The following is a 10,789-nucleotide window of genomic DNA, read 5'->3' as shown; positions in this document are numbered from 1 at the left end:
AAGCTGAGGGGCTCGTTTTCTGGCACCATGTCAGACAATGTTCTGGTGTTATAAAATCTGTCTCTCTTGATCTTCATTATTACAGCCTGCAGGCCACATTATAGTTCTTTTTTTGAGGGGGAGGGTATAAGAGGTTCTCCCACCTCACTTCTGTCAGAAGAACAGTAAGAAAGAAGGACCTAGTCCACTTCTGGAAAAACTGGCCAGTGAAAACCTACTAACAAATGAGGAGTTTTTTCTGATGCATTAGCAAGGAAAGTGGTTTCTTGAGATGGAATCTGCTCCTGGTGAAGATGCTGTGACCACTGTTGAAATGACAGCAAAGTATTTAGAATATTATATAAATGTAGTTAATAAAGCGGGGTTTGAGAGGATTGACTTCAACTTCAAAAAAAGTTCTACTATGGGTAAAACGCTATCAAACAGCATCACATGCTACAGAGAAATCTTTTGTGAGAGCAATCATTACAGAAAACTTCACTGTTGTCTATTTGAAGAAATCGTCACAGCCACCTCAACCTTCGGTAACCACCATCCTGATCAGTCGGCAGCCATCAACACTGTGGGAAGACCTTCCACCAGCAAAAAGATAATGACTCTCTGAAGGCTCAAATGATGTTTAGCACTTTTTGGCAATAAAATATTTCCTAATTAAGGTATGTACATTGTTTTTTCAGACATAATGCTATTGCACACTTAACAGACTATAGCATAGCATAAACATAACTTTTATACACACTGGGAAAGCAAAGGATTTGTGAGACTTGCTTTATTGCAATATTTCCTCTATAGTGGTGGTCTAGGACTGATCCAGCTATATCGCTGAGGTATGCCTATACTAAAATGGGAAAAAGACCTCAAAATTGACAGGGATATGCAATTAAAACAATGAACTGTCTATTACTGGTGAAGATAAAAGGCACAGAAGGGCTGGCTTATATGCTGTCGTGAGTATAACATGCTTGCACTAAAAATAGGGGAGACAAAAGAAAATCCCCAGTTAACAGATTTCTCTTCCTTGTAAATTTGAGAACAGAGTGAGGAGAAAGATGCTGATATGAGGAGGAGGAAGCACTCTTCCAAATGTTAAATATATAAAAGAACCCATGACCAAAAATAGACAGACGGTAGTCTATGGTACAATCAGTTTTCTTTTCTATGGCCTTGCTGGCCCTGGTTTTGTAATTTTCCCAAGATGATTAATTGCGCCTCAACTTTGAAAGGGACTGGTTAGTTTACTATCCACATAAGCAGCTTGCAGAGATTGGTTTACTATTCACCTAAGATTGGTTGGTTTACAGACTGCTTAAAGGATTGTAGGGTTATGAAAGCCATGTTCTGAAACAGACCAATAATTTCCCTATATAAGTGGCCAACTTCACAGCGTTTTGGGGGAACATCCTGATCAACAAGAGCCTGGAGAGGAATGTGTCCTTTGGATTAGGAGCTCCTGCCCTGAGAACCTCCTGTTGTTATTACGGTAGGTACTGTCGAGAACCTCCTAGACCCAATAAAAGAGCTGTGATACAGGTAAAGGCCTGTAATGCTGAGTTATCAACACTGAAGACTGAGGAAAACAGCAGCAAGAGGCCTAGAGAAGATAAACAGCATCACAGCCAGTGGTGGAGAGAACCAGAAGGTGACCAGTGATAGAGCTAGCAGCAAGAGGACCCAACAGGGCAGAGAAAACAGTGAGGGCAGCAATGGCAGACTAGCTGGGCCTCAGAGAAGATAGTGGTGGTGGGCACAGTCAATCATGGAGCTGAGCTGGGTACCTCAGGCATGGAGCTGAGAGGAGCCTAACTGAGGCATTAGAACAGGGTTGTCCCAAAGCTGCTGGTTGAGAACTGTACCAGTAAGCACAGGGAGCCAGAGCTAGCCAAGAAAAGTTATGGAGAGATACAGAGAGAGCACAAACGCAGCCATATCATACCTGACCTGAGCTGACAACACATCTGCTAGAAAAGAGAGGCATGTACTGACACCTGAGCCATGGTGTGCCCAATCAGTGAGACAGAAATGGACATGGGTAATTTGAAAAGGGTAAGTGGGTCCCCTTTTAGACATATGTAGGTTAGACATATGATGCTACTTACAGGAGTGGAGGGCATTAGTTTACTCAAATCTATTGCCATTGTTTACTGTTTGCTTTTTATATGTAATTTGTTCTTCTTTACTGTTTACTTTCTATAAAAAATAACAGCATCTTTCAATTGACAATACTGGGTAAACATCTTCTGTGTATGGCCCAATCAGTCAGATAGCACAGTTCTCATCATACTAGTCTCACAATTGCTTAGGATATAAAGTACAACTCTTGTATGCACACCTATGTGCATGTGAACACACACCAATATCTAATATAATAAAAGCTTTTGCCCATTAAGAGAGACCAGGAAGTAAGAAACTACTAGTAAAACTAAAGTGGGGAGTTACTGAAGAAAAACAAAGGAAATTGGAGGAAAGTCCTGGATTTTATGTACATTATGTCATTTAATCTAACCTAACTCAGAACTGTTCTTTGTTTTCTGTTTCACGAAACTAGTGGAAGGCGTAAAAAATGTGCCCATCTCAGGAGCTAATACGCTCACAGGATGACACAGATTGCTGTAAATTCCATTTGGTTGAACAAAGCCAAAGTCCTATTTCAACTGCTGGTTGGAGCATAATTTAAGTACAATGGCTCTGTATGACATACAAAAATGACAAATTTATATTATCCAAGCTAACATAACCACTTGACGAAACTATGTGGCAGAATCTTTTAAAGATAAATAGGAGGTCTGGTGACACAGCGGTTAAGCGGTTGGCTGCTAACCAAAAGGTCAGCAGTCCAAACCCACCTGCCACTCAGTGGGAGCAAATACCTGGTAATCTGCTTTGTAAGATTTACAGCCTTGGAAACCCTCTTCCAGGGAGGTGGAAAATGACAGGCAAGGGACAAGGTTTCTGAGGTGCTGGTAGTATTTCTTGGGAGAGACTGTTTTTCATAGGGCTTACAACTCCTTAAATGCCTTATTAGGTATCCCTACAAAGCAAGGCTATAACTGCTTTAACTTACTGTGTCCTGTATGGTCTTTCTGAGTTGGAATCTACTTGATGGCAATGGGTTTGGGTGTTTCTTTTACTCAAGACAAACATATTAATACTAAAAAAAACTCAGGAATTCCATTCATATGCTTAGAAAAAAAGAAGAAAAAACCCACTGCCATCAAGTCAATTCCGTCCTGTAGTGATATGGTTGTTAACACAAAAGGTCAGCGGTTCTAATCCAGCAGCTGCTCCCTGGAAACCCTGTAGGGCAGTTGTAGTCTGTCCTATAGAGTCGCTGTGGGTTGGAATCAACTCAATGGCAACATGCTCACCAAAAGACATAGATTAAATCGTGTTTGTTCATAACAAATTTATTCATAAAAGCTCCAATCTGGAAATAACTGATATGTTTACCAAGAATGATTGGAAATACATGTTCTGGTATATTAATATGAAATATTACTGTCACATAATTGAGCTTCTCAGACATAACATGGAGTAAAGAAGCCAGAAATAAATATTTATATACTTTAAAATTTATGTTTAAAGGTTAACTCAAGCTAAACTAATGTATGCTGATACCAAAAAAAAGAAAATACTCACACACACACAAACCAATTCTGTAGAGCCAGTTCTGACACATGGAGACCCCATGTATTTCAGAGTAAAATTGTGCTCCATAGGGCATTAACGGCTGTGAACTTTTGGAAGCAGATCACCAGGACTTTCTTCCAATGTGTCTTTGGGTGGGTTTGTATTGCAAGCCTTTCAGTTAGCAGCCCAGCTCTTAACAATCTGCGCCACCAAAGGACTTCTCCTGTCTAGTCTGATAAAAGTCAGAATACTTAACCTCAGGGAGGTGGAAAATGACAGGCAAGGGACAAGGTTTCTGAGGTGCTGGTAGTCCTTCTTGGGAGACACTGTTATTCACAGGTCTTACAACTCCTTATATGCCTTCTTAGGTATCCCCACAAAGCAAGGCTATGACTGCTTTTAACCTATGTCATTTCTCAGTAACTTTGAGATTTAAGGTAATGTCTCCCCTTCACATACACAAACAGCAAGATTGCTTATGACTTACTATAAAGTAGTAAAATTCCAAAACACAATTTTCATCAGCTATGATGCAAATTCACTGCATGTATATGCCACTACATCACTACCTCAGTCCTGGAGGACTTGGGGAGAAAACGGAAGTCTGCCGACATGATAGGCTGTGCTGCCTGCTCTGCTGTAATACATGTAGTATATGCAAAATCACATATATTCTATCAAGAATGACTAAACGATAACAGGTTAATTTAGAAAAATAATTAGGGTGAAATCAAATGTGAGCTCTAACAGTGTTACAGTATTCTGTATCTTGAATTGGTGGTGGTGACAAGAATGTATTAATTAGTAATAACTGAGCTGTGAAATTTACAGAACGTATACTTCCATAAAAATATTTACCAAAACAAAACAAAAAGTTTATCTTTATATCACAGATGGAGATTTCTCCGGAGACAAGCAGGAGGCAGGAATACAGTCCAGAGACTCTTTCGCTTAACATTATTATATGGAGAGCAGTACTAAATAACATGTGTAGCTTTACAAACCAGTATTGCATATGGGTGCTGCCTGGTGGACACAAAAGATAAATCAATACTAACTGTTCCAGAGACATATAAATATTATTGCACTTTTGCAAATGAAGTTTGTTTCTGAATGAAAGCTTCAAATAAAAATCAATGAAATTCACTGTATTAATAAGGGACAAAAACAAATGATCACCCAATACATCTACAAATTTTTCCTATTCTCCCGGATAGGTGATGGGGCCACCGGATTATGTATAGCTGCCACCTTCTCCTACCCCTGCACTCCAGGCGAGTACCACAGACCAGGAATTAAGGCCGCTGGCACGTGAAGGGGAAGGTATGTCGCTCAAGCAAGGGAGCTGCGGTTTTTAATGCGCACTGTGGGGATCTCTACGTGTTGGAGCATCCTTTCCCTAACTCCTCCCATCCTGGAAATACGTGAGGCCCACTGACGCTTTCATTTTGCACTTACCCGGCGGACCTGCAGGTCACAAATGTAACAACAAACAAGAAGTTCAAGTGATAACTGTCAGAGCAATGTTGAGCGACTAACCCCATCTTCTCTATAGTTGCTTTTCGGACGCTGCTGCCCTTTCTCCGGTACAGGCCACACACCCTGCCAATCTTCAACGCACAGATTCCCAGCTTCAGTTACCCCTTCGGTCCATTCTCGAGCCACCTCTTCACCGCGCCGCTGCAGAGTTGAGGAAGGTTGGGCACACTGGCTCTTGTTGGGCCTGGCCGGTACATCCAGTGCTCTAATGGACTGTCCTCCTTGCTCCTCTCCCAGTCATGCGGGCTTGAGGTGCCGGAGTCACGAATTTCTTTCCAGTTAGGCGGATTCCGGGGACCAATGAGGTGGTTCAAATGTGGGAGGGGTAAGGGAGTAAAGGAGGAGGATCTGGGCGGGACTGGGCGGGGGCGTACACTCAAGACACCGGGCGGCGCTGGGGCTGGTGGGAATTTGCGGTGCTCCGGCTGCCACTGGTAGGTTTTATTGTCGTTTTTTCAGCTTCCTAGATCCGCCATATTGAAGGGGTCGGGCCTCGGAGGCTGCCGTAGGCACAACTTTCTCGCAGCTCGTCCTTTCGGGCGTTCTGCACCGAGCCCCTCCCAGCCTTACGTAGCTATCCGGTCCTACTAAGGTACGCTACAGCCATTCCCTCACGGGAGGCGGCCGCTTAAGCGTCTGAGTCTGTTGAGAAGGCCGGAACCGAATATCGAGGAGCAGCGAAGCAATCTGACCCGGAACAACGACCAAGGAAAAGTGAAGTCGCCGCAGCAGGAGAAACGCACCTCCCGGCGCCTATCTGAACTCAGCGACAGCTCCAGGCTCAGCCGAAAGAGAGAAGAGGTATGAAAGCCGCCGCCTGCCGGGGAGGAGGGAGGGTCTTCAGCGTGGAACAAATCTGTCGCTTCTTCCCGGAGTATGTCCGTTGTAGCCGGTCGATAGTTTGTCTCTCGTCACCTCCGGGCCTGCGACTGAGCTTTGGTTCTCAGTAGAAGGTGGCTGTCGTGCGGTTAGTTACCCGCGACGCTCTGGTGTTAACAACTGGAAGACACGGAGGCTTAAGTGTGTCTTCCTCCTGCAGGTCCCGGTTACTACTTCTCCCTTGGCGGGTTATGCGTCAGAGCCACAGTGTCGGTGTCTAGGTGTATTCCCTGTACGGAGTCAGCACCCCGGGATCGAGTCTGAGTGTAAGGGAAAATCGCAGACTGCTCCGTACCTTCTCCCTTCCGAATTCCCTTATCCGCACCCAGAAGTCTGGTCACACAGTATTGCGGTCCTCCCTTCGTTTGACACCAAACGCCATTGTTGAGGGGGCATGATTTGGAATAGAGCTAGGCCGCGGCTACGCCTGGTTGACTTCGCGGCTTCCGGTCAGGTTGCTCCTACCTTACCGCGAGAACCCGCAGTTTACTGAGTGCCAAAGCCGTGGACGATGTTTCGATGAAGCAATCAATTCCAAACTAGTTTGTGACCTGTTTTTTTCTTTCTATAGAAATGACATAGTGGGTGAGCTTGTGACTTGTTTTGATGTGAGGAATAAGGCTTCCTAAGATTTTCCCTTACCGTAAAATATTAGATTTATAGAGCATATATATTTTATGTAACTTACATGATATTCTGTGGCCATTAGATTTACACAAGTATTTTTAAAAGCAGGGCATTTATGTTAAAGAAATTTCGTGAGATTTCCCTTATAACGTTGCTCTAATTTTCTAATGTGCAGTCATTGTTACACCTTTCTAAATATTTTAAGTTTGTTTTTTATATAACTGAGTACGTTGTAGATGCTGTAATTTTAAAAGTGGGATGCTTCGTAGAATTCTCTTACGAGAAAACCTATTTATCTCCTAAAATTACGTAACATTACGCCTTTGGTTTTTAAGGGAGAATTGGCAGTGCTTAGATTAGGAATCTTTTCAACAAGTTTTGTTTTGGTGTTTATCATTTATCACTAGTAATTGTATGGTAAGAACTAGTTGACCGTAAGCTAGAATAGCCCACTTAAACCATATCCTTAAAAACAAACAAACAAAAAGCCCAAGTTTTCATTGGGCTGTGGATTTAGAGGACTGCCATTTTGACTAACACAACTCTGGAAGTTCTTAAAGGATCACCTACAAAGGTGTCAGTAATTGTTTTCTCAGTAGGAAAACTCATTTTTATATGTGTTTAACTTTCATACTTTAAACTTTATTGTTCCAGTGTTTGGGAAGAATGAAAGCCTGAAGTATTTGCCGTTGGCGTTTCAAGGGTGAGCTCCAAATATTTTTTATGTGTTGATTTAAAAATAAGATTTTTGAAATATAGCTGTATCTTTTTTCTCTCCTTTTCCGTATACAAGTTTTACATGAATTTTTACCTTGTTACCTTAATGTTTTCATGTTGTTACTTGGTTGACCTTAATAAAACCTGGTATTTCTTAAAGCTTGGAAAGAATTACTGTAGTGAGAAAATAAGAACATTGCATTTGAGAACCTAAAGTAGGAACTTGAAATAGCCAACGGCTATCCAAGATCTCAGTAAAATACTTTTAAAAGAAATCTTTAAATAGGTAATTTTTTTTTTTTGAAGGAGGTATTTACAAGACATAAAATGGATATTTTTCATGAGTTTTTTCGTCAGTTCTTTATCAGCTGGATAAATACATAGTTTCTTTTAGCTTTTTGTTTTGTTTCAGTATTTTTATGTGGGAACTGAGTTAGAGATGATTATTTCAAATACAGGATTTTTGGCTGGGCTGTTATGCTTCTGGAGCCCTGGTAGCACAGTGCTTAAGAGCTTGGCTGCTAATCACAAGGTGACTAACCATGAGCACTCCTTGGAAACTCTATGGGGTCGTTATACTCTGTTTTGTAGGTTGCTATGAGTTAAGAATTGACTCTGCAGCAATGGATTTTTTTTTTTTTTGGTGATGCTTGTGTGCATTAAAGGATCCCTGTGTTTAAGTTAGGAGACCCTGGTGGCGTAGTGGTTAAGAGCTTGGCTGCTAACCAAATGGTCAACAGTTCAAATCCAAGAGGCCTTCCTTGGAAACCCTATGAGGCAGTTCTACTCTGTTCCGTAGAATTGCTATGAGTCAGAATCAGCTCCATGGCAACGGGTTTGGTTTGTTTTTGTTTTTGTTTTCCTTTCTTTTTTGGTATTTAGGTCTTTAGTAATAAACTGGAAATAAAATTTATCAGGTAAGTTTATTTTTAACAGCTTTATTAAGGCATAATGTACATATTACAAATTTTACTCCTTTTATGCTAATAATTATATGAGTATAAACTTGGAGTTGTGCATTTATCACCCCAATTTAGTATTACAATATTTTCCATCACTCTAAGGATCCTTCGTGCATCCATCATGCCTTTTTGCAGTCACTCCCAGTTCTAGCTCAAGGTAATCACTAATCAGTTTTCTGTCTGATAGATTTTTTGAAATGTCTTACGTAAATGGAACTGTACAATTTGTAGTCTCTCGTTTTGGCTTCTTTCGCTTAACGTAGTGTTTTCATGTTGTAGTAGTGATCAGTACTTGGTTGGTTTTTTTATTAACAAGTGGTATTCTGTTGTACGGATATACGACGTTTTTTTACCTACTCACCAAGATAGGAACCCTCTTTGGGAAATGGGTAGGCACTTGGCTACTAACCCAAAAAGATCAGTAGTTTGAACCCATGAACCGTTCCTCAAGAAAAATGTGGCATTCTGCTTCTGTAAAGATTTTATGGCCTTGGAAACACTGTCAGGTAGTTCCCCTCTGTGTTGCGGGGTTGCTGTGAGTTAGAATCCATGGCATTTAGGCTCCCCTCCCCCCCATCAGATAAACATTTGGGTTATTACCATTTAGGAACTTAGAAGTAAAACTGAGAAGAAAGTGGTATATTAATTTTTGTGTGTGAACAACATTTTTATTTGTGTTGGGTGGATATTAGGCATAAAATTGATGGGTTATATGTTGTTTATATTTAACTTCCTAAGGCTGCCAAATTATTTTCAGAAGTACTCCCTTTACATTACAATCAGCAATTCTAATGTTCCAATGTCTCCACATCATTTTCTGTATAACTATTTTTGTGAGTGTAAAGTGGTGTCTTAGTGTGATTTTAATGTGCATTTCCTAATGACTAATGATGTTGAATGTTTTCTTAAGTGTTCATTGGCTGTTGAAATACCTTCTTTGGAGAAACGTTTATTTATACACTGCCCATTTTTAAGGTTTTTTGTTGTTCAGGTTTACATCTTTAGTCAGATATATATAAGTTGGAAATATTTTTTCCCAGTTCATAGCTAGTCTATTCACTTTTCTTTTGAAATGTAAAGGTTTTTCATTATGATGAAAACCATTTTATTATTTCTTTTACATCTTGTGTCTTTTTTGTGTCATGCGTAAAAAATGTTTAACCAAAGGTGAAAAGATTTACACTTACGTTATCTAATAAGGGTTTTATGGTTCTTACATTTTGGTCTCTGATCATTTTGAGTTAGTGTGAAGTGTGGATCCAAATTCATTATTTTGCGTGTGAATACTCAGTTGTCTTAATACCATTTATGGAAAAGACCTTCTTTTCCCATTTTAAGGTTTTGGCATCCTTGTTGAAAATCAGTTGGAAGGGCTGCCGCCAGTTGTTCCTTGGAAACTGTATGGGCTAGTTCTGCCCTGCCTTGTAGGGTTGGTATGAGTCAAAATCGATTCAATGACAGTGAATTTTTTTGAGTTTGGTTATACTGAGATCTCAGTAAGTTTTGATCTATATATTACTGATTGGCGTGACAAATAGGCAAATCAGTTTTTATTCTAAAAGACAGTATTATCATTGCCTTGCTTTTTCATTAATGCCTTATATTTTCTGGATTTTTTTGTGTATGTATGCTTTAGATGAAAGTTTACACCTCAAGTTAATTTCTCATTCAAAGATTTATACACATACTGTTATGTGACTTTGGTTGCAGTCTCCACAATGACGGCATACTCCCACTTTCTACCCTGGGTTCCCTGTGTCCATGTGTCCCTTCCTACCTTCTTGCCCTGCATCTGGACAAGAACTGCCCATTTGGTCATGTATATTTGATTCAACTAAAATGTATGTTCCTCTTGTGTGTTATTTTTTGTTTTAGAGGCCTGTCTAATCTTTGTCTGAAAATTGGGCTTCGGGAGTGGTTTTAGTTCTGAGTTATCAGAGCACCAGGGGCCATAGTTCTGGGTTATTTCCTGAATCCTGATGTGTTTTTCTTCATTTCAGTTACTCAGAAAAGAATTTTAGCTTTCATTTGGTTTTGTTAGGAGCTGTATGTGGTTGTTAGCTGCTGATGCGTTGATTCCAGGTTGTGACAACCTCATGTGTACAGAGTAGTACTCTTCTGCAGCATTTCGAAGGCTGTGACTTTTTGGAAGCAGATCCCCAGGCCTGTTTTCGAAGAGTCCTCTGAGTGAGTTTGAATTGCCAGTCTTTCAGCTGGCAATCAGATGTGCTCAATTGTTTGTGCCACCAATTGACTCCATATCTTTGAAAGCCATCGTTACTCTTATTTTAACATAGAATAAGACATTATATTTGGGAAAAGGTTGTGTGTGGTTTTTCCTCAACCCTGGCCATTACCGAAAACCCATTGCTGTCTAGTCAATTCCAACTCATAGCGACCTTGTAGGTCAGGGTAGAACTCTGCCAGATAGAGTTTCC

The 10,789-nt window shown here is 40.6% G+C and overlaps 1 protein-coding gene across 1 annotated transcript in view; it reads left to right on the top strand.

The window, feature by feature from the left end:
* Positions 1-5,657: 5,657 nt before the first annotated feature.
* Positions 5,658-10,789, top strand: part of LOC135229096 (probable ubiquitin carboxyl-terminal hydrolase FAF-X) — a 174,634-nt gene continuing 169,502 nt past the window's right edge. The window contains exons 1-2 of the mRNA XM_064278896.1: positions 5,658-5,967; positions 7,327-7,375. The gene's annotated coding sequence lies outside the window, so the exon portion shown is untranslated. The remainder of the gene's footprint in view (positions 5,968-7,326; positions 7,376-10,789) is intronic.

The sequence above is a fragment of the Loxodonta africana genome, chromosome Y, assembly GCF_030014295.1.
Source record: "Loxodonta africana isolate mLoxAfr1 chromosome Y, mLoxAfr1.hap2, whole genome shotgun sequence".
NCBI lineage: Eukaryota > Metazoa > Chordata > Mammalia > Proboscidea > Elephantidae > Loxodonta > Loxodonta africana.
The sequence above is the reverse complement of the archived record's forward strand: the minus strand, read 5'-3'. Positions and strand labels throughout refer to the sequence as shown.